The sequence below is a fragment of the Mauremys reevesii genome, linkage group 3 (assembly GCF_016161935.1).
Source record: "Mauremys reevesii isolate NIE-2019 linkage group 3, ASM1616193v1, whole genome shotgun sequence".
NCBI lineage: Eukaryota > Metazoa > Chordata > Testudines > Geoemydidae > Mauremys > Mauremys reevesii.
The window spans coordinates 139,024,686-139,045,235 of NC_052625.1; the positions used below are offsets into that span (position 1 = coordinate 139,024,686).

General features: G+C 41.2%; 1 long non-coding RNA gene across 2 annotated transcripts; it reads left to right on the forward strand.

Moving 5' to 3' along the window:
- Positions 1-2,440: 2,440 nt before the first annotated feature.
- On the forward strand, positions 2,441-11,087 carry LOC120401654. 2 transcript variants are annotated; one of them, XR_005596615.1, is made up of 5 exons: positions 2,441-3,237; positions 5,619-5,793; positions 5,898-6,045; positions 7,657-7,811; positions 10,631-11,087. It is a non-coding gene; the product is annotated as an uncharacterized LOC120401654 (long non-coding RNA). The 2 variants fall into 2 exon arrangements; XR_005596616.1 differs by lacking the exon at positions 5,619-5,793.
- Positions 11,088-20,550: the final 9,463 nt, after the last annotated feature.

Sequence of the window (20,550 nt, forward strand, 5' to 3'; positions counted from 1 at the left end):
ATTTGGGCTCAGGCAGTAGCCCACGCTCTGGGACCCTCCCACCTCACAAGGTGGTACAGCCTGGGCTCTAGCATGAGCCTGAACATCCAGAATGCAATTAAACAGCCCACTAGCCTGAGCCCAGCAAATTCAAGTCAGCTGGCATGAGTCAACCAAGGGTTTTTAATTGCAGTGTAGACATACACCTAGAGTCTCTTTATTTCACTCTGTCTCACTCTCTCATTCGCTCTTTCCAAATATAAATATTTGTGGCTTGTTTTTCAGGCTGTACATAACAAATGAACTACAGTCATGAGTTCACAAGCATATCAAAGCAAACCTCAGTGGGCTTGTAAACTAGAATTTGAATACGTGATAAACAGTCCACTGCAGCTTTAAAGAAGGATTGCATTGCATGGATGGGATGGTCAGCTGGGTTTCAGGTAACAGAATTATCTTCCCAGGTAATCATCATCTCCTGGTAGAAAAGCTGTACCATCAGACACATTCCTAAACTGTTCCAAGTTTTCTCTGTAATTAATAAAACAAATGCTGGCTCTCTAAACATATCATAATATGCATTATAAAGACTTCTGTTCATAAAAAAATGTGGACAGTATAATTTGTTGATGAGGGACACAATCTGTTTTCTGTGTCCCTTCTGTGGGCACTGGGAATACTGTACTTGCTGAAGAGTTTCACTCAAATAGGGCCTGGTGCCAGGTTGAAACTATCATCCCAATTAGCTTAATAATACAGGATATTGCTTTCAGATGCACTGATGACAGGTTGGAATCTAATGGCCTACAAGTAATAATGGGAAAAAATAGTAACCTGGATATGTAACAAAAGTTTGTATGTATTGTGACAGCTACCATGTCTGCAGGGAAGGACAAAGAGAAAGGGAAAGCAAAGCCATCAACAGCAAGGTGTATTTAAAAAAACCCAACACCCTACTGGTAAAATTGATAGTGTGATTAGAATGGGGATTCTGAAGCTACAGTCTAATTAATTTATGTTGTGCAGATGTTAGAGAAAATCAACCAGACATTCAGAAACAATGGACCTTTATAGAATGTAAAAATTAGCTAGTATTCTATTTTTTGGGTGAGACTCTGCAAAAACAGTTATTTTGAAGAATGAATTTCAACTCTTATTTTTTTAAAGGGGGCCTGGCACCTTATAATTAGCAAAACAGAATCTCTGCACTGAATTATTGTAATGTACATATTCATTCCATTAGGTTCACACCACCATGTGGTGTAAGGCAGGAATAATTAAACACCAGATGGTGATGTAAACTCCAATAGAGAGAATGCATGCATTATGCATGAGAAGGGGTTTTATTGTTGCTTTTATCCATTTGGTGCCATTATGCTGCTCTTGGACCCCAATCCACGTCTCAGAGAAAAAGATCTCACTGGACTGAGAATTCCTCTATGCTGAACAATTTATTCATTCGCTTTGTCATATTCTCATCAGTTATCTTCCTGCTCAACTTCCAGAGTTTCTGAGAGCACATTATTTTTTGGCAGTGCTCATAGAATTCCTGAGCTTTTTCATCATATAGAAGCATCCAAAGCATTACTGGATATCATTTTTTGTTTCTGCCAGCAATATAAAGTTTAAGATTAGGACCTTTGGAAATTGAATATGATTTTTAATGATTGTAGTGTCACATTTGCAGCCTGAAATACTTTTAAAATGTCATTAACAAAGATGCCATTAATCATGTAGATTTTCTGACCATTAAAATATCTTTTGTTCATTATAGAAGTAATGAATATGAAAGTGAAGTGAAGATGTGATATATAGGATATTAATGGCTGGAATGAAGAGCTTACTTCTCCTTCACCTGTGATATCCCACTTGGGAGTTTATATACTCCTGTGTTTAAAACAAACAAACCAAAAAAAGGCATCTCAAAAACAAGTGGGCAACTCCTGCCCTAGCCATTGCTTTAAAGGGAAGTAAGGATACCAGCAGGTGCATCCTCTGCTACTTGAAATCTATCAGTCAGGGGAAGGGAGGGAAGGACACAAAACAGGGCACATTTGTTCGCTCACGTAGAAAGGAATGTATTCTAGGTAATGTATAATAGCAGACAAGACCTCTAGTATCTAGCCAGCAGTCTGGTTGACCTGTGAAGGCACAGCATATGGGTGGGTGCAGGAAATAGTAATTCTGGCTTATACTTGATTTATTACTGTGGAGGAATCCTTGTGCTTGTCAAGACTCCCTGTGCCTTCTCTCACCTAGCCCATTCGCACAGAACAGGACAAGAAGCAGAAATACTTTGAAGACACAGCAAGTACGTGTACATGAATTCAGAAGCTACTAGAATACTGGCTCCCAACAGGCCATTGTGAGGAAAGTGTGGGTTCTAGAAGATGTCTGAGATTTGAGTTCCATTTGGTTCAAATAAAATAGTGCCAGAATCTCTGTTCTGGGGATATGCTGCTCATCATAAGACCAGAGGGAGGTGAGGTGGTTTCATGACACTTTACTGTTCCTGATCCTGGAGCCATGTGTTAGCGGGTCTGGCCTGGTCCCTGGTCAAACATAGAGCAACGTGCCCTGCCTCTGTCTCCATTTAATAGTAAAAGTCCTGTTGGCTTCAATGGGAGTAGAGTCAGGCCAATATTCAGCTTTATTGAAAGTCCCAACCATGGTGTTTTTCCCCCTTCGAGCTCCCCACTCCTGGCTTACAGCAGTCAGCAGCCAAATCACCTGGTGATGTGAGGAGCTGACATCATCAGTTAGGAGGGAAAGAAGGATCAGTCCTGCAAATTTCCCCATCACCCCACTGGGAAACTTGCCACTGAGCTCCGTTGGCTGTCCTGTGTGTTTGAGCAGAGTGGAGCATGTGTTTAGGGCTTCTCTTCCTCATAGGCAGATTAAGGTCTAGGCACTATAGGCCTGTACCTGGGGGCCAAAGCTCCTAGAGTCAGGTGATTACATTAAAATCTGAGCTTTCTGTGTTTAAAAGAGTAGGTTTCTAGCCCTTATGAAGACCTTGGAAATGGGAGCTGAATGTAACTCGTTCAATGACATCTGCCTGAGTCTGCACAAAGCCTAATACAAAAGTTCTGAGATGTTTAAACCACATTGTGCATTTCAATTAGGTTTTACCTTCTAGGCCCACTGCTCTGGGGAGCCCTGTCAACTCTTCTGCAGCAGAGAACCTTGTGTGGTAGGAGGAAAAGAGTGCAGTGTACCTGTCCAACACACCCAAACGGATATATCCCAGTTGCTAAAGTAAGTACTGGGGGCCGAGGGGAGGGGCAGGTAAGAGCCAGCTGCAATCTCTGCCTATCTAGATGAGAGAGGGGTCCCCTGCTGCTGCTGCTCCAAAAGGGGGTTCCCTGTGGAAGTTCCTGGGTAGAAAAAGGGGACCCCATACCACTGCTCATGCCTTTCTGGGAGGGAAAGGGTGGGTCTGGCATCACCATTATAAGTATAGGGACAGGGCTATGGAGAAAGGGTGGAGTCCCATGTTATGATTCATCACTTAGATCAATTTATTCCAGCTCTGCTTTTCTTCCAGAGTTCCTTCCTATTTCCCCCACCACTTGGACCTCAAAGAGTAGAAAGAAGATTGCTAGCATCTTCCCTCGACCCCCGGACAGTATTTTTGTCCCTTACTAGCATGACAGGATAAGTCCCACCCTCCCTAGTGATCATCACCAAAACTCTGTGAACTCCCCTCCTCATCTGACTATAGTCACTGAATAAGAATGCACATAACTGAATGGGAGATGGAGGGAACTGGCTGGAATAACTGAGGTCTTTATATGGTAAACTGGTACAGTCCTTAAATATACTGAAAGCTACTTTGTGAACTTCTACCCACCATTTCTCAGAATACAAGAAAAGGGGGGCTTTCAATGAAATTGTGAAGTGGCAAATTCAAAACAGATGAAAGGAAATATAGTTTTCATAAAATGTATAACTATATCGTGGAGCTCTTTGCCACATGGGAACATGGAAACCAAGAGTTTAGTAAGATTCAAGAAAAGGGATTAGACATATATATGAATAACAAGAATACCCAGAGTTATACTGATAAGGATTTTTTAAAAAGTGAGAGCATTGGAAATTATAAAAACCATCACACTTCAGGGCATAAGCTGAAGGTTAATGGAAGTTTAATGGTCAGGTTATTCCATATGTTATTCAGGCACCTTCTTCTGAAGCAATTGGTACTCTCCACTCTCAGAGTTAGGACACTGGACTAGAGGGATTGCTGGTCTGATCCAGAATGGCTGTTTCTATGGCCCAGATCACCGAAGGAATTTAGATGCCTAACTCCCATTGATACTTTTGAGGATCTTAGGCCTATGCTCCTATTGATATAATATAAAAAAATGGCATTAAGAAGAAGCTATTTCTCTAATTTTCATAACATGTTATCAAAGCCAAGTGACAATAACTAATTCTGAAACATTGAAACGTAAGCAAACATGAAATCAGTATGAATAATTTCTAATTCTGTATGTTCCCAAAATGTGGAATAAATCCCTCCAATCCCCACAGCCAACAAGCTCTGAATGTAAATGTTCATTTCCTCAGCTAGGTTTTATATCCTGTAGACAGGAGACAAAAGATCTTATACAATACTGAGAGTCGAAACAGCTAGAAATATTTCAGGTACTCTTGTGATAATTCTGGGCAACACAGGGTTCCAGCCTATCTATAGGTAGGATGAGCACTGGCCTAACCACTAGTTATCTCCCAGAACATATAATAATAGTGTATAATTACACTCTGATCTCACTTTACAGATATTTTTAATACATAATATACAGAACATATATCTAGCCAGGTCTGAGCAAGTAATTGATAGGTTAGGTTACCTATGGGGAGAATGTCCTTTTTTAGTAGGAGTATGTATTTTACTACACAACAACTTTAACAATGTGTAGAGTTTGAAATGACTTTGTAACAAATTCTACCACTTATTTTCAAAGTCGCCCTTGTATTTGCTACTCACAGGCAAACCTAAGTTTAGTTTTCAAGTCGGAAGGTGACAGAAAGCAAAAATAAAATTCCAGACCCAATCTTATTTATTTCAGTAATGAACTGATCAATTGTTAAGAAATTGTACATGCAGCCTATATTGAATTTTTTGATGCAGAACCATATAAATATCCATGGTATAGCTCCATGGTATAGCTCCATTAGCTTTACTATGGTCTACAACTTAATTACAACAGGACACCACATTCATCCCCCAGTATTATTTGATCATGACTACATAATTAACATACTTTCAGTAATATAACAGTCAGTTTCATTGACTATAATAGCAGAGCCATAGGAGTTTCATTGAATTTCAGTTCAGATCAGGAGAGAATGTTGTATTATGCTCACAATATATAAGCTACTCAGGTTCTGATTCAAAAAAGCATCCTTGTGACAGAGGTGAGACATGGGAAGTGTAACAAGTTCAAATGACTATATGAAAAAGTGCCAAACAGGCAAGGACTTTGGGGACAGTAAGTATTAAGTGGGTTTCCTGGGGAATCCCTGGGGACTGGTTAATGCAAATTCCACAACCCCTGTTACACAAAAATCCAGCCTTTTGAAGCTACGCCCTGAGGAGAGGGCCATTGACTGGTGGTTACCTCTTCCCACAGACAGCAGAGCAAAGGCCTAAGCTAGTTAGAGATATGGCCGAGCTGTCCAGTTAGAGTCCAGTTCCTGAGCTTAAAACTGGCATGAACTCGTAACCAAAGGGGCAAACCCAGCTGTGTGGTTTGAAAGACTGACACCTACAGGAGCCCTGTGAAGTTGGAGTTGGGGTGACCTCTGGTAAGCTTTCAGCATGTGTGTACGTTGTTTTATAATGCTTCTGCCTTAAGAATAAATGCAGTTTGCTTTGTGAAGGCTGATTGGTAACTGGTATACTGTTATAGGCACTGGAGAAAGAGTTAACTACAGGTGCTGGACCCTAGTCAGACCTACTAGGAATTCACAGTGACTGCAAGCTTAAACCTTTGGTCTAAATGGGAAGAGATGTGGATCTCCATCCCAAAAGAGGTGACGCCTAAGAAGCCTAAAACTGTAAGTAGGTGCCTTCAAGGAAGAACCAGAGAGGGGTAAAGGTACAACTAATCCTGAAACTGTGACCATCCTTATTCAGGAAAACTAGTTAATCACAGGATTAAGTGCTTTCCTGAATAAGGATGGATTTAAGTAGGTACTTAAGAGCTTTCATGAATCAGGATCTTTGTGACGTACATTGAAAATATCTTCTGAAGAAGTTAAGTGATCTGCCTGCCATAAAAGTGATTTCCAGAAGCAAAAGAAAAAAGTTCAGTGATTATATGGGAAACCAGTGGTGATAATATATGGTCATACGAGTGGAACTGGAGGGGTGGGACTAAGACAAATATGAAAAATCAGTATTTGGTCAGTCTAGCATAGCTCTTTGAACCACCAAGCTGGAAACCAGGATTTTATGTTGCCTGTGGGAACTGGCTTTTGTTCCCAGGCCATCTAGAGTTGGAAGAGTCAGGAAATTGCAGCTGTTAGTTCTCAGGTACTTTCTGAATTATCTGTGGAGAAGGGCTGAGTTGAGGTCTAAAGAATTCATATGCACCCATCTACCTATGTTATTTTTAAGTTGCTATACCCCTGTGCATGGTATTGAAGCATCTATATAGCTCTCAGGCAATATAATAGTGCTGCTTAAATATATTTAGGTAGCTCTTTCAATCCTCAGTGTGCTTTCTAAGCATTAATGAAGTAATCTTCACAACAATCCAGTCAGGTAGGACAAATATTTTCCTTGTGGAAATAGGGAAAATGAGTCAGGGAGGTTACATTATTTGCTCAAAGGCACAGAGGAAATCAGTATCGAGGATGGGATTACGTCAGCACAGTTCCTGGCTCCCACACTTGTACTCAGACTACAAAAACATGTTCCTCTCTGAAGGATTCAGCAGGGCAGTCCAAGGTTATAGTTGCAATACAATGAGATATGGTATTTGAAGATGAAGATATCAAGTGAGGGATGAAACTGGGTAAGCCTCAGCATATTCCCAGGTTTCTGTAGTTTTAGGGTTGCTAGCCACAAATAAGTACACTGATATAAGGACCACAGAGATACTTTTATTCCTGTGTGAGTGCATGGATAAACCATCACAATTGCAATTGAGAGTCAGTGGTGGATTTCATTCTCAGCATGTTTGTAGAGGGTTCCTGATAAAACAGATGTCCCACAGGAAGCTATTACATTTTATTACAGAGAAGCCTAAAGTGGGATCAACCAATTTAGCGGCAAGGGGTGTTTTTAAGTATGCTACTGTGTAGAAACAGATAAGGAAGAGAAGAAGGACATAGTCTTGTAAGTTTGTAGATTGTCAGCATAATGTATACGAAGTTAGGGTCATATTTAGAAATTATCTAGACTGCAGCAGTATCATTATGAAATAACGGGTTTTCTATGGGCATCACCTGGACAATATCTGAAAAATTATGCTACGGTGTTTGGATTCTTATCTTTATTAGCTCTGCATTAATGTCCATTGACCTATGAATTTGTGCCAGGTTATAATGGATTTTTTTTCTCTATCTATCTAAATTAATTTCCTATGTTGCATACTCCATGAGTTTTATAATAAATAACCTAAATGCAACTAAAGACATCACAAATTTTGTCTTATCTTCCAGGACTGGGAGTTACTTAAACCTGATTTATTGACTGCCTGTGTTGGAAAAATGAAGGGAAATTATGCTATTAGCATCATTAGTACATAATCTTCTAGCCTCAGGGGCACTGAATATTCAAGCAAGCAAGCAAAAAAAGACTGTTTATTGCTGAGCAGGTACAATAATGTAATGTAGGCAGAATATGTACAATTTTCAAAAGCATCTAAGTGACATTGGTCCCTCAGTCCCATTTTCAGCCAATGGGATTTAAGCTTCTGAGTGATTTAGGCACTTTTGAAAATGAGACTTGGGCACCTTTGCAAATTGTAACTGGTATGTGTACTTACTCACCAGATTCAACTATTTTCTCCATTTGACTGGAGTATGATACAATTTGCAAAAAGAATTACAGAAGATTTAGGCATCAGGGTCAGATCTTCACCTGGTAAAATTGGCATGTCTCTTTTGAAGTCAATCGAGCTATGTTGATTTACACCAGTTGAGGATCTGCCCCAGAGAAACCAGTGCATTTTCTCTCTTTTTTTTTGCAAGAACTGTGAATAGTTTTTTTTTTAAAATTGGCCTGGGCACTTTTGCTTGTTTTCTCTAATGCAGATTTGCCTCAGAAATCTCTGCTTTTGTCTTTGACAAAACAAAACATCTATGTCATAGTAGGGATGGAAGCTACAGGTCAAAACGCAAATTCTTCCTTCTAAAACATGTTTTGCCAGATGATTCTTATGGTTTGGAATCTTCTTTATTCTCTCTTTGGCCATATTAAAAAAAATGTAGAGTGATATTTTCAAAAATGCCTGAGGTCCAGAGTTTTAAAGGTATTTATATCATTGTTCCACTCAGCATTGGTAGGCCTCGGTGATTTAGATGCAAGTCTCATTTTTAAAAAGTGACTTAAGCATTTAGGAGCCTAAGTCTAATTGCACATCAATGACACTCTGCCTTCTTAGGGCTAGATCCATAAAGGGATTAAAAATTTAGATCCTCAAAGCTCCCACTCAGCTGCCGCCTAACCCTGCAGGTGCCCAAATTCCCTAGGCACCTAAGTTTGGGTCCCTATGGTGCCTACATTTCTGTGTGATGGACATGTGCAAGATCACCTCAGTCCTGATGTCTAGTTCACCTAAGCCACAGTGAGATCCTCAGACTAGGCATTCTCCTGCAGGGCCCAATCTGATAGACTTTTCAGAACACACCTACGAGACTGGGCCATACACAAAACACCAGAGGAAGAGGTGCCCACACTCCCACCCATACCAAATAACCCAGGGGTTAGAGCACTCACCAGGGATGTGAGAGCATCTGGTTGAAATCCCCACTTTGCATGATATGGAGCAGTGATAAGAACTAAGGTCTCCTACCTCCCAGCTGAGTGCCCCAATCACAAGGGTATAAGATATGTTGCTGTCAATTTTGGTCAAATATTACCTTCACAATTCCATTGGGTAATGCCAGATTGTGATCCACATTCGGCTCTCATTTACACTGGATTGAACAAAGATTATCTTCCTTGTTTTTAGTGGGGTTGATCTAGATTTATACCAATGTTACTGAGATCAGAGTTTGGTCTCTCTGTGTAATAATATGACCAACAGCCATGTTGTGTCATTGCTGGAAATCTCACCTCCCCAAAGAGATATTCCAGGAATCATATCATGGTAGCAGCCAATCAGTGTTCTCCTTTGCTGCAAAAAAATTACCTCTCTTAGGCCGGTTACTGGACATGTCACAAGCAAAATGTATCTAGGGTGACCAGATAGCAAGTGTAAAAAACCAGGGACAGAGTGGGGGGTAATAGGCGCCTATATAAGACAAAGTCCCAAATAGTGGGACTGTCCCTGTACAATTGGGACATTTGATCACCCTACATTTATCTGTTGTGGAAAGAATCCACATTTCTCCTGACCCATTTCAGTGTGTAAATTACTACTTCTGCTTAAAATAATACTCTGAAAGCACAAGTCTCAGGTCTAATAAGTCTGCTTTGTGCTAGTCTCCCTGGAGCAAAGCAGACTTAATACCACTAGTGGAATCCTTCAGTGGTATACTTCTGCCATAGTAATTCCTATAGTATCATAGATATGAAGGGCTGGAAGGGACCTTGAGAGGTCATCTAGTCCATTCTTCTCCTCTGACACAGGACAAATAGATCTGTTCTGAAAAACCTCCAATGATAAGGATTCCACAACATCTCTTGGAAGCCTATTTTAGTGCTTAACTACCATTATAGTTAGAATTTTTTTCCTAATATCTAACCTAAATGTCCCTTGCTTTAGATTAAGCTGATTACTATTTGTCTTACCTTCAGTGGACATGGAGAACAACTGCTCACAGTCCTCTTTATAACTGTCCTTAATATATTTGAAGACCACTATCAGGACTCCCCCTCTCAATCTTCTTTTCTCAAGACTAAACATGTCTGTTTTTTTAAACTTCCCTTCCAGGAAAGGTTTTTTTTTTTCATTTTTGTTGTTGTCCTTTGGACTGTCTCCAGTTTGTCCACCTCTTTCGTAAAATGTGGCTACCAGAACTGGACACAGTGTTCCATCCGAGGCCTCACCAGTGCCAAGTAGTGCAGGACAATTACATTCTGTGTCTTGTATAGAGCACTTCTATAAATAAACCCCAGAATATTAGCTTTTTCCAAAACTGCATCATATTGTTGACTCATATTTAAGATTACGAGTCCATCATGGAAGTCATAGGCTCCATGATTTTTCATGACCTTTGTGATACTACGCCCCATCTTCTTCATAGAGATATTATTATGATATGATTATGGCATAACTCGGATGTATTTTATGCAAGATAGGTCACATGATATATCATTGAAAAGGTTCTGATTTACTGAATATGATTATCCTATTTATATGCATGTATAATTTTGGTATCTGAAGTTAGGACTATTGTCTATGCATTGTTTATTACAAATGTGTTTACACCTGGGTAACACCCACTAGACTGATTGCATTCTACCTAGATGGCAGGCTGGGAATGGGCCATTAGAGAAAACAATAGGCCTCAGAAGAAGATTATCTCCAGTTGAGGAGCCTTCCTAAGGACACTACAAACAGCCTCTGAGTCATGGCTGCTGTGACCCAACAGGGACATATGACCAAGTCACCTGGTACTGGACTCCATCTTGGAATACCATTGTTTTTCCACTGACCGGATGCGGAAACCAAGCTTGGAGAAAAAGGATTACCGACATACGCAAAAGCTATTAAAGGCAGGGGAGTGACATCATCAAAGTTTTTCACTGACTCCCCACCCAAAGAGATTCCTGGAAACACCTGAGGAACAAGGACTGAACTGGGGAGAAGGGCTGGACCCAGGCTAGAGGGATTTCTAGCCTGGGAGAGGCATACCTGGGATTTTAAGCTGCAAGCAAGTACAGCTTGCCATTTAAGATTCTCTGTAACTGGCTCAAATCATCATTTAGGGTGAGAATTTGCTAGTCATATCCAATCTCTTTAGTATATTAAGCTTAGATTGCATTTTTGTTTATTTGCTAGGTAATCTGCTTTGATCTGTTTGCTATCCCTTATAATCAATTAAAATCTATCTTTTGTAGTTAATAAATTTGTTTTTGCTTTATTACAAGCCAGTGTGTGGAAGTTATAACGTGGGGTAAAAAGCTGTTGTATATTTTCTCTCCACATTGAGAGAGGGGGCAAATTTCATAAGCTTATGCTGTACAGATCTCTGTGCAACGCAAGACGGTATAATTTTGGGTTTACACTTCAGGGCGGGGTGTGTACCTAAGTGGCTGGGAAGTTCCTTCGCTGAAGCCTTCTCATGCAGAGCTGATCACAGTGTCTGTATATTTCTGCAGCTGGGTGTGTCCCGACCTGTATGTGTGCTTGAGGGACTGTCACAGCAGTTGGGTATAAAAGGAGCCCAGGCTGGTGGATCAGGCAGGCTCAGTGGTATGCCCAGTTCCAGGTGGCACCCTGGGGGGAGCCCCTCACAACCTCCATGACTTCAGGGCTTGGGCTGTAAGCTCTGGACAGTGGGGCTTGGGCTGTCAGCCCTCACCCCATCCCTGGGCAATGAGTTGAGTCCTGGATCATAGGCACGGGAACTAGGGGTGTGTGGAGTGCTGCAGTACCCCCAGGTTTTATGTGGGGCTTTGCTCCCAGCCCCACACATGGGCTCCCAGAGATGTTCAAGGATATGGAATGGCTCCCATATAAGGAGAAACTAAAATAATTAGGACTGCTCAGTTTAGATCCCTTGGTTTTTATTCCCAAGATCTTTCCTCTTTTGTCTTTCTCCATGAATGTTCAAAACCCACCATCCTTCCAATCAAGACTCACATCTTTGACCCTTCCTTCTCTATTCACATCCAGACTGCTACAGAGTCTTTGGGTCTTCCTTCAGAAAATATTGAAAATCTATTCCTTCCATTCTGTCCTGAGAGCCAGAACATTTGTCTAAACCTTAGTTATTTGACTTACTTCCTGCCTCATTTACTTGAAATCTTCTTTCCAGTCTCTCTGATCATCACATCACTTCCCCCCCAGTCCATCCAGGATGCAAAACTGTCTTCCTTACCTGCTGGTCAAGCCACATCACACCTTTTGTTGAATCCCTCCCTCCCACTGCCCTTATCCAGTATCAGATTTGAACTTCTTGGCCCTGATTCATTACTGAGTTACTCCAGTTGCACACCAGTGTAACTCAAATAATATAGTACTGATTCAGGCCCCTTGCCCTCAACTTTAAGACCTGCCACAAATTCACCACAGTCTATATATTGGATCTTATTTCTTACCGTGAGATGCCTCTCCCCCTAATTTGGCCAGTGATAGCAGCCTTGATAACCCTTTCCTTCTCCTACAAATGTCTTCATGCCTTCTTCCATTCTGTCCACTAGTCATGGCACAGCATTTCAAGCTCTCATCTTCCCCATATTCAAATCTTTGCTAAAGACTCGTTCTCCTGTATAGTTCAAAAACTTTAAAACATGGCAATTGCCATCTCCACCCTGCAGCAGACAAACAAAATATTTAATACCTTTCTCTGGGTCTCCTGGTGGGCCTTATATTATTAGATTTCCAAATTTTAAGCTCTTTACAGTGAGTGCTGTATTTATTTGTCATACTTTGCTTCAAGCACATCCCTGTGAAAATAACAATGAATAAGTACCTGATCTGCCAGTGTGGTCAGGTAGTTAGATTTCAGAATGACTTCAGTCGCATCCACAAATAACTGCAAGGACAAAATTGTGGTTGGCATTATATGTACCCATAACTTGTGGCTGCTCAGTTTAGAAAAGAGACGACTAAGGGAGGATATGATAGTGGTCTATAAAATCATGACTAGTGTGGAAAAAGTAAACAGAAAAGTGTTATTTACCCAATATAAACATCAGGGTCACATGATTGAAATTAATAGGCAGCAGCTTAATACAAACAAGAGGATGTACTTTTTCACACCAGGCACAATTAACCTGTGGCATACAAGCCTGACCTTAAAAACCTCTAAGGAAACAGATTCCACCACCTCCCTAGGTACCCCATTCCAGTGCAGAAGATCAGGCTGTTACAGAGGCTAAGATCCCGGGTCAGGATCATTTGCACCCCACTTCATGCTCTTTTCAGCTATGCCCAATGCCCCTTGGATGCAAGCTGAGAATCCAGCCCTTCATATTCTAGAATTTTCACTGGTGAAACTGCACAACAGCTGTTTCTGAATGTGGTTTCTGGGTAATTATTGAACAGCTCGATAGCTTTTCATTACAAGCTGGCTGAATTGCTTTTTCATTATTTTCATTCACAAACTTCAGAGATGCTTTATCAGAGCCATAAAAAAGAAAGAAAGAAAGAAATGGATCAAAGACTGCAGCAAACTTACAATATCAGCTGGACAGGCAAACAATCTAGATGGATGTCACTCTGCACTAAGTGACAGTAGGTTGCCTTATGCTGTTCACTGAATGATGGATGACAAATCTTATTGTTATACAGATGCTTAACTCACTGGCATGCATTATAATTTTGAAGATGCCATCTGATTTGCACAGATTAGTATGCTATACAGCTAGAGATATGTTGCAGGGAATTGGAAGTTGGAATTGGTTTATTTTTCCTGTTTGTTGCCTGACAGCTTTGACTTCGAGACCCATTCATTATGGCAAACTGAATTTATAGAGGTCTGGGCTTTGACTTTTGCCGGTGGAGAAAAAAAAGCAGGTTCTTATATATTTTATTTGATTTGCAACTTAGATATGTGTCCAGCACCTACAGTGAAATATCTTTGGTAGAAAAACTTCAAGAGAAGACCATGATGTGGTTGTATTAACAGTGAGGCTGGGAGGGCGATTGGACAATGAGAATGTTTGATACCGGGTATACCTAAACATGCCTTCAAGTGTGCCTATTCAGCTTGGCATGGTGCTGTATAAGGGGGATAAATTCCCAAACAATGTGGGAATGAACATCTGCTGAGCGGTTTATGTAATTTTCCAGTCAATTTGTTCTGTCAAGAAGATAAAGTATTTCACTCCTTTGAAGAGACCAATAATCTGGTACTGAAAAAACAAGAAGAAAAGAATCTTAAAATGGCAGGAAAACAAGACAAAGTTGTCTTGTTTGATCTGTTTTTCTGAACTGAAAGACGTTAATTATGTTTTAGTCCCTTCCTTTGGTTTCCGTTTCTGTCAGCAAGAGTAGGATACGTATGGTGTTGGGAGAGGAGAACTGTGACATCACCTACCCTGCCATATCCAAATTTCATTAACACAGAGCATGCCTGCTAAAACATTAGTATAATAGCTGAAAGGGGTGGTTGTTATTTTTCTAGCTTTGATTGAGCATATTGTCCTGTATGCCAAATATACCAATGAAATTGTACTTTTAGCAACTGAATCTCAGTCTACAAATGCTCTGCCCAAAAAATGTGAGTCTGTGCTTTCTATTTCCCTACATCACAACCGATCAAATAGAACCATTAAATGCATAAAACTGAAAGACATCTAATGCATTATATGCTTTCAATGTACTACATTTAGAACTCAATATGATTTATAAACTGTACAGAAAGCTTTTTCTTGTAGTGCACTGGCTCTTATCACCAGTCTCCTTATTCATATTTCCTGTGGAGGAAATAGCTTGTATCAAATAGTATAAATATTAAATAATATTAAATGATTGCATCCTTTAATGTCTTTAATGTGAATACATAGTTTGGTATCAGATTCTTTATTTTATTGTATTTACTTTGCTCATGCGATATAAAAACTAATATAAAATGATTTTGTCTTTTAATAACGGAAAGGTACAGTATTAAAATTGAATATAAAAAGAGTTTAAAGTGATGTTCTTAACAGATAGCCAGCTGAGCAAACACCTCTAGCATTCCATGTTTATCTATTTAGCTATATTTGCCATGTTTTAGTACTGTATTGTAGCAAACCTCTGTCTGCTTACCAGTGTTGAGAATGATGAAAAAACCTGATTCGCTAAAAAAAAAAAAAAAAAGCCTGTATTTTCACCTCTTCTTGGAACTGTACTAACTTCTCCAACCTCCACAGCCCCTTTTCACTAGAAGTGAAGCTAAACTGTGTAGTATTTTAATCAGCTTCAGGAGAGCATGAGGGAGCATGTTTGGAAGAGGAAAAGAAATACATTGAGAGTAGATTGAGGGGGGATATGATAGAGGTATATAAAATCATGTCTGGTGTGGAGAAAGTAAATAAGGAAGTGTTATTTACTCCTCATAACACAAGAACTCGGGGTCACCAAATAAAATTAATAGGCAGCAGGTTTAAAACAAACAAAGGAAAATATTTCTTCACACAAGACACAGTCAACCTGTGGAACTCCTTGCCAGAGTATGTTGTGAAGGCCAAGACTATAACAGGGTAAAAAAAAGAACTAGATAAGTTCATGGAGGATAGTTCCATCAATGGCTATTAGCCAGGATGGGCAGGGATGCAAAATTATGCCCTGAAGTATACCTAGCCTCTGTTTGCCACAAGCTGGGAAAGGGCAATGGGATGGATCACATGATGATTACCTATTCTGTTCATTCCCTCTGAAGCAGTTGGCATTGGAGACACTGAAGCACAGCTAAAAGACAGGATATTGGGCTAGATGGATCATTGGTCTGATCCAGTATGGCCTTCTTATGTTTTTAGATATTCTTGCAGAATTTCTCACCCAACTGAAACTGAGAAATATTGGCAACCTTATGATTCCCGAGCCGATTCTCAAGCCTAACAAAGCTTCCAAATAGCCAAACATTTGACTGGTAGGCTGGTCCCTGTCAGGAATAAGGGCCTGCAGCAGAGCCAATCTCCCAGCAACCTAACAAGCACAGCTGGCCTGTAGTAGGCTGCCCAGTTAGCTATTCCACCTGATTGTTTGGAAGCGTCAGCAGACTGGGTCTTAAGCCCAGTAGCAAAATCTGCTCAAATCATTTACCCATGGCTGTGATAGCTTCTGCTACTGCCTTGGCCCCATCCTTGCCTCACTCTAGGTAACCTAGCTCTGGCCCTTGGCTCCAATCCCTGACCTCTGACTCCCGGCTCCAACACTTGGCTGTAGCATCTGACTACTAGGCCAGACACCTGCTCCAAACACCAGGAATGACAGAGTCACTGATAGCCTCTTTAGTGGGTTGCAAAGCCATTAACTGTTTGCTACCAGTTGCACAACAATGTCTCAGTCAACCTCATGCTGAATGGCTGATACGTGCTCAGCTCCTTCATCAAGCAACAGTGAGCTGAACACCTACCAGAGGTCTTGCCTGAAGACCCAGCACTTCTTGAACTATTGCAAGGCTGAATCTCTACACACTATTCGCCCCCCCGCACACACACACACACTCCTCTATGGGGAGAGGGAGGAAGAAGAAAACTGCCTCCTCAGAAAGTCCCTTCTCTGGCCTCTAGAGCTCCCATATGGCTTTTCTCCCTGTGGACAGTTCCTCATGCAAGCAACTATATCCCTTTCTTCCTCATCATGCAAGGTCTATGAAGCAGCTAGAGTGAGTGACCCAAAGGCAGGACACAAGTGAGTTAGTGTGCATGACAGGTAGGTACAAAAAGAACAAGTGGGGAATGGGGCTTAAGTGGGTAAACTGTGAGTTCCCCAAGCGTAAGCAATGGATGGGTGGGTAGATACATGAAAGGAGATGGACGCTATGGTTATGCAATGGAAAAAAAGAAACTAAGTGGAAAAATACTCACACCAGACATAAGCCTATAAACTCAAAACTAATCCAATTATATGTGAAATTTCCCTGTGTTCAGTTTAGATTTATGTATTTCAGCAATACATTATATATATATATATATATATACACATCTCTATAGCTTCCTCCCTAATCAAGGTGTAAAAGAATCACCTTTATCCCAGCCTCCTGTGCAGGTGGTACTCTCAGAGGGAAGGGAGTGTAATAGGGTGCAAAAATAAGAGCCAAATTTTTTTAAAATAGGGGCCCTTGTGGAATGTATATGTAAGAAAATGATCACATCTTATTATTTAAATGAAATAGTGTGCTTTGATTTAAAGAAAATCCTTAATAAGCTCCCACATCAAAGGCTCTAAAGGAAACTAAGTAGTCATAGGATAACAGGAAAGGTCTTTTCATGGATCAGTAACTGGTTAAAAGATAGGAAACAAAAGATAGGAATAAATCCTCACTTTTCACAATGGAGAGAGGTAAACAGCGGGATCCCCCAATGATCGGTACAGGGACCTAAGCTGTTCAATAAGTTCACTGTTCGCTCCCTTTAATGAAGTGGCAAAGCTTGCAGATGATACAAAATTATTCAAGATAGTTAAGTCCCAAGATGACTTTGAAGTTACAGATGGATTTCACAAAACTAGGTGAGTAGGTAATGATCAGCATTGATATGTGCAGAGTAATGCACATTGGAAAAAATAATTCTATCTAAACGTATTTAACTATGGATTCTAAATTAGCTATTACTACTCAAGAAAGAAAGTTTGGAGTCACAGTGGATAGTTCACAGTGGATTGCAGCTCAGTGAGCAGCAATAGTTAAAAAGAAGGCTAAAAGAACATTAGGCACTATTAGGAAAGAGATAAAAAATAAAACCAAAATATTGTAATGACACTATATAAATCCAGGGTGTGCCTAGAATACTGTGTCCAGTTATGGTTGGTCCATCTCAAAATGGAGATAATAGAACTGGAAAAGTTTCACAGAGGGGCAACAGAGATGTTCAAGGATATGGAATGGCTCCCATATAAGGAGAAACTAAAATAATTAGGACTGCTCAGTTTAGAAAAGAGACGACTAAGGGAGGATATGATAGTGGTCTATACAATCATGACTAGTGTGGAAAAAGTAAACAGAAAAGTGTTATTTACCCAATATAAACATCAGGGTCACATGATTGAAATTAATAGGCAGCAGCTTAATACAAACAAGAGGATGTACTTTTTCACACCAGGCACAATTAACCTGTGGCACTCATTGCCATGGGATATTGTGAAGGCCAAAATATAATTGGGTTAAAAAAATAATTAGATAAATTCATGGATAACAGGTCCATCAATGGCTATTAGCTGAGATGGTCAGGGATGCAACTCCCTGCTTGCAGTGACCCTAAATCTCTGACTCCAGAATGGGAATACAGGGATGGGTCACTCCAACTGCTCTGTTTGTGCACTTCTCCTGAAGCTCTGGGACTGGTCACTGTCAGAGACAGGATGCTAGGCTAGATGGACTATTGATCTGATCAGTATGGCCATTCTTATGTTAAGTTCTACATGAACATGTGGGATACAATTGTCTAAATTCCAAACTTTTCTCTTTATGATTAGGGTTGCCAACCCTCCAGCATTGCCCTGGAGTCTCCAGGAATTAAAAATTAATCTCTCATTATAGATTATGTCATGTGCTGAAACCTCCAGGAATATGTCCAATCATAATTGGCAACCTGATTAATGATGCAAGAAATTAAAAGGAAGAACACGGGCTTCTGAACACTCAGACAAATGTGCCAGAACATGGAGATGACAGTGGAACAATGGAGGGCATGACTATAGAGCTATAAATCAGGGAAGGGGATTCTTTCTTGAATGAAAGGGGATATAGTAAAGAAGATACTGATGATGCCCTAAACCAAAAGTAAAGTTCAAACACTGCAGCCTCTAGGAATATTAGAGTCCTAGATAAACAGTGAACTTTTAATTAAATTCAAAGTGATGTTAAAACTGAGGCTTTTGATGTGTTGCCAAGCTCTAGTATTAATGAAGCCCTGTGTAAGTAAGACATGCTGACCCCATCCAACTCCCTCTCCACTTGTGACTTACTCCCCTTCCCCCACCCAACTGCAGCAGATCCATGACACCCCCTGGCTGACAAGTGAACAATAAGAACACTGCTGTGTATACAATTTGCCTGGAATTCCAGCAGTATATCCCTCTTTGCTTGGAAGTCAGCCAGTTTGAAAAGGTCTCTGCCACAATAAGTTGCTAGCCTGGGGTGCTTTCTTTTAAACTGTAAAAGGTCTGGGAAAGAACCAAGATCCTTAAAAGAGAAACGGAGCTACAAGGTGCAGATAGAGTGACTTACCCCATTGGTGAAGCACCTGGTAGTGAATAGGTAGAATAGCCCTAAGACTGCCATTAGTTCAAGTCAAGCTCAGTGTCATAATCAATATCTCTTCCAGGCAGTGAATAGACTGGACCCAGACTAGCTAAAAGATTGAGAACTCTGCCTTTCAGGCACAATGGAGCATTCTACCACAAGGGTAAAGCCCATTTGTGCAAGAGACCAAACTTTCTTGGGGGCTGGTGTAACAGCGTGGACCCCTGCTCCAGCCCTGAAGGGGTTAAAAACAGCCCTGGGACAGGGCCATGGCTTGAGAAAGCAGCTTTTAAGCTGGGCTGATTGGGAAGTGACTGCAGCTGGGCCACGCCCCAATCAGGCCCAGCTGGCCCCTATAAGAGGCTGTGAGCCAGACACCCAAGCAGACAGTCTCTCTCTGCATTCAGAGGGAGATGGGCTTGGCTGTAGGGAGTGAGACTGGGTACCTGAGTGGAGTAGGGCTGGGGAAAGGTAGAGGAGCTGGGGAGCCCCAGGCTGCGGCCTAGCAGAGGGCTAACAGGTACTGAGGGTTGCAGAGGGCAGCCCAGGGGTAGGCCCAGGCAGCAGGTCCAAACCCTCCTTGCCAGTGATGAATAGGCTGATACTGCAGTCTGCCCCAGGGTGTGGGGCTAGACAATGACTGGCAGTAGCCATATACTGAGGCAAGGTGGGGATAGAGGGTGGGGGTTCCCTAGGGAGAGGAGACCCAGAGAGAAAGGGGTTACTGCCAGGGGGCAGCACCCCATGTAAATGGGCACCGGGTCCAGGGACGGACATGGGGGGGGGCAGAGGATAGGTGGATCACCAGCCTGCAGAGGGCGCTCCAGAGCTGGAACAGAGCTAATTCTCAGGAGTCACCAGCAGGGGGCGCCGCAGGGGTGAGCCGGCCCATTTACAGCTGGTCTCAGACCATGGAACAAGTTCCCACATAAACTAAGGACCATCACAAACCTCACCTCCTTCTACTGCAAGTATGAGGCACACTTCTTCAACCTGCCTTCTCTAACAAACACATAATTGGGTGTATATATTTTTAGAATGATCATTAAAACAAAACAAACAACCCTGCCAAAATAAAACATATATTGCACACACAATGCCTGCTCTGGAGAGAGACTGAAGGAAAAAATCAAACCACACAAGACTAATGTTAGTCATGTCACTTAATGCCCTACTGGAAGGTGCTTAAATATCACAGTGATGAAGACAGTATCAGAACTTCTGTAGAATAGAACCGATTGCTACAGTGGTTGCTTCTGGAGTAGAAAGCTTTAAGTGTCTTTTTAGCACGAAAACCAAACATTTAAAAATAGCACCATCTTATTCAGC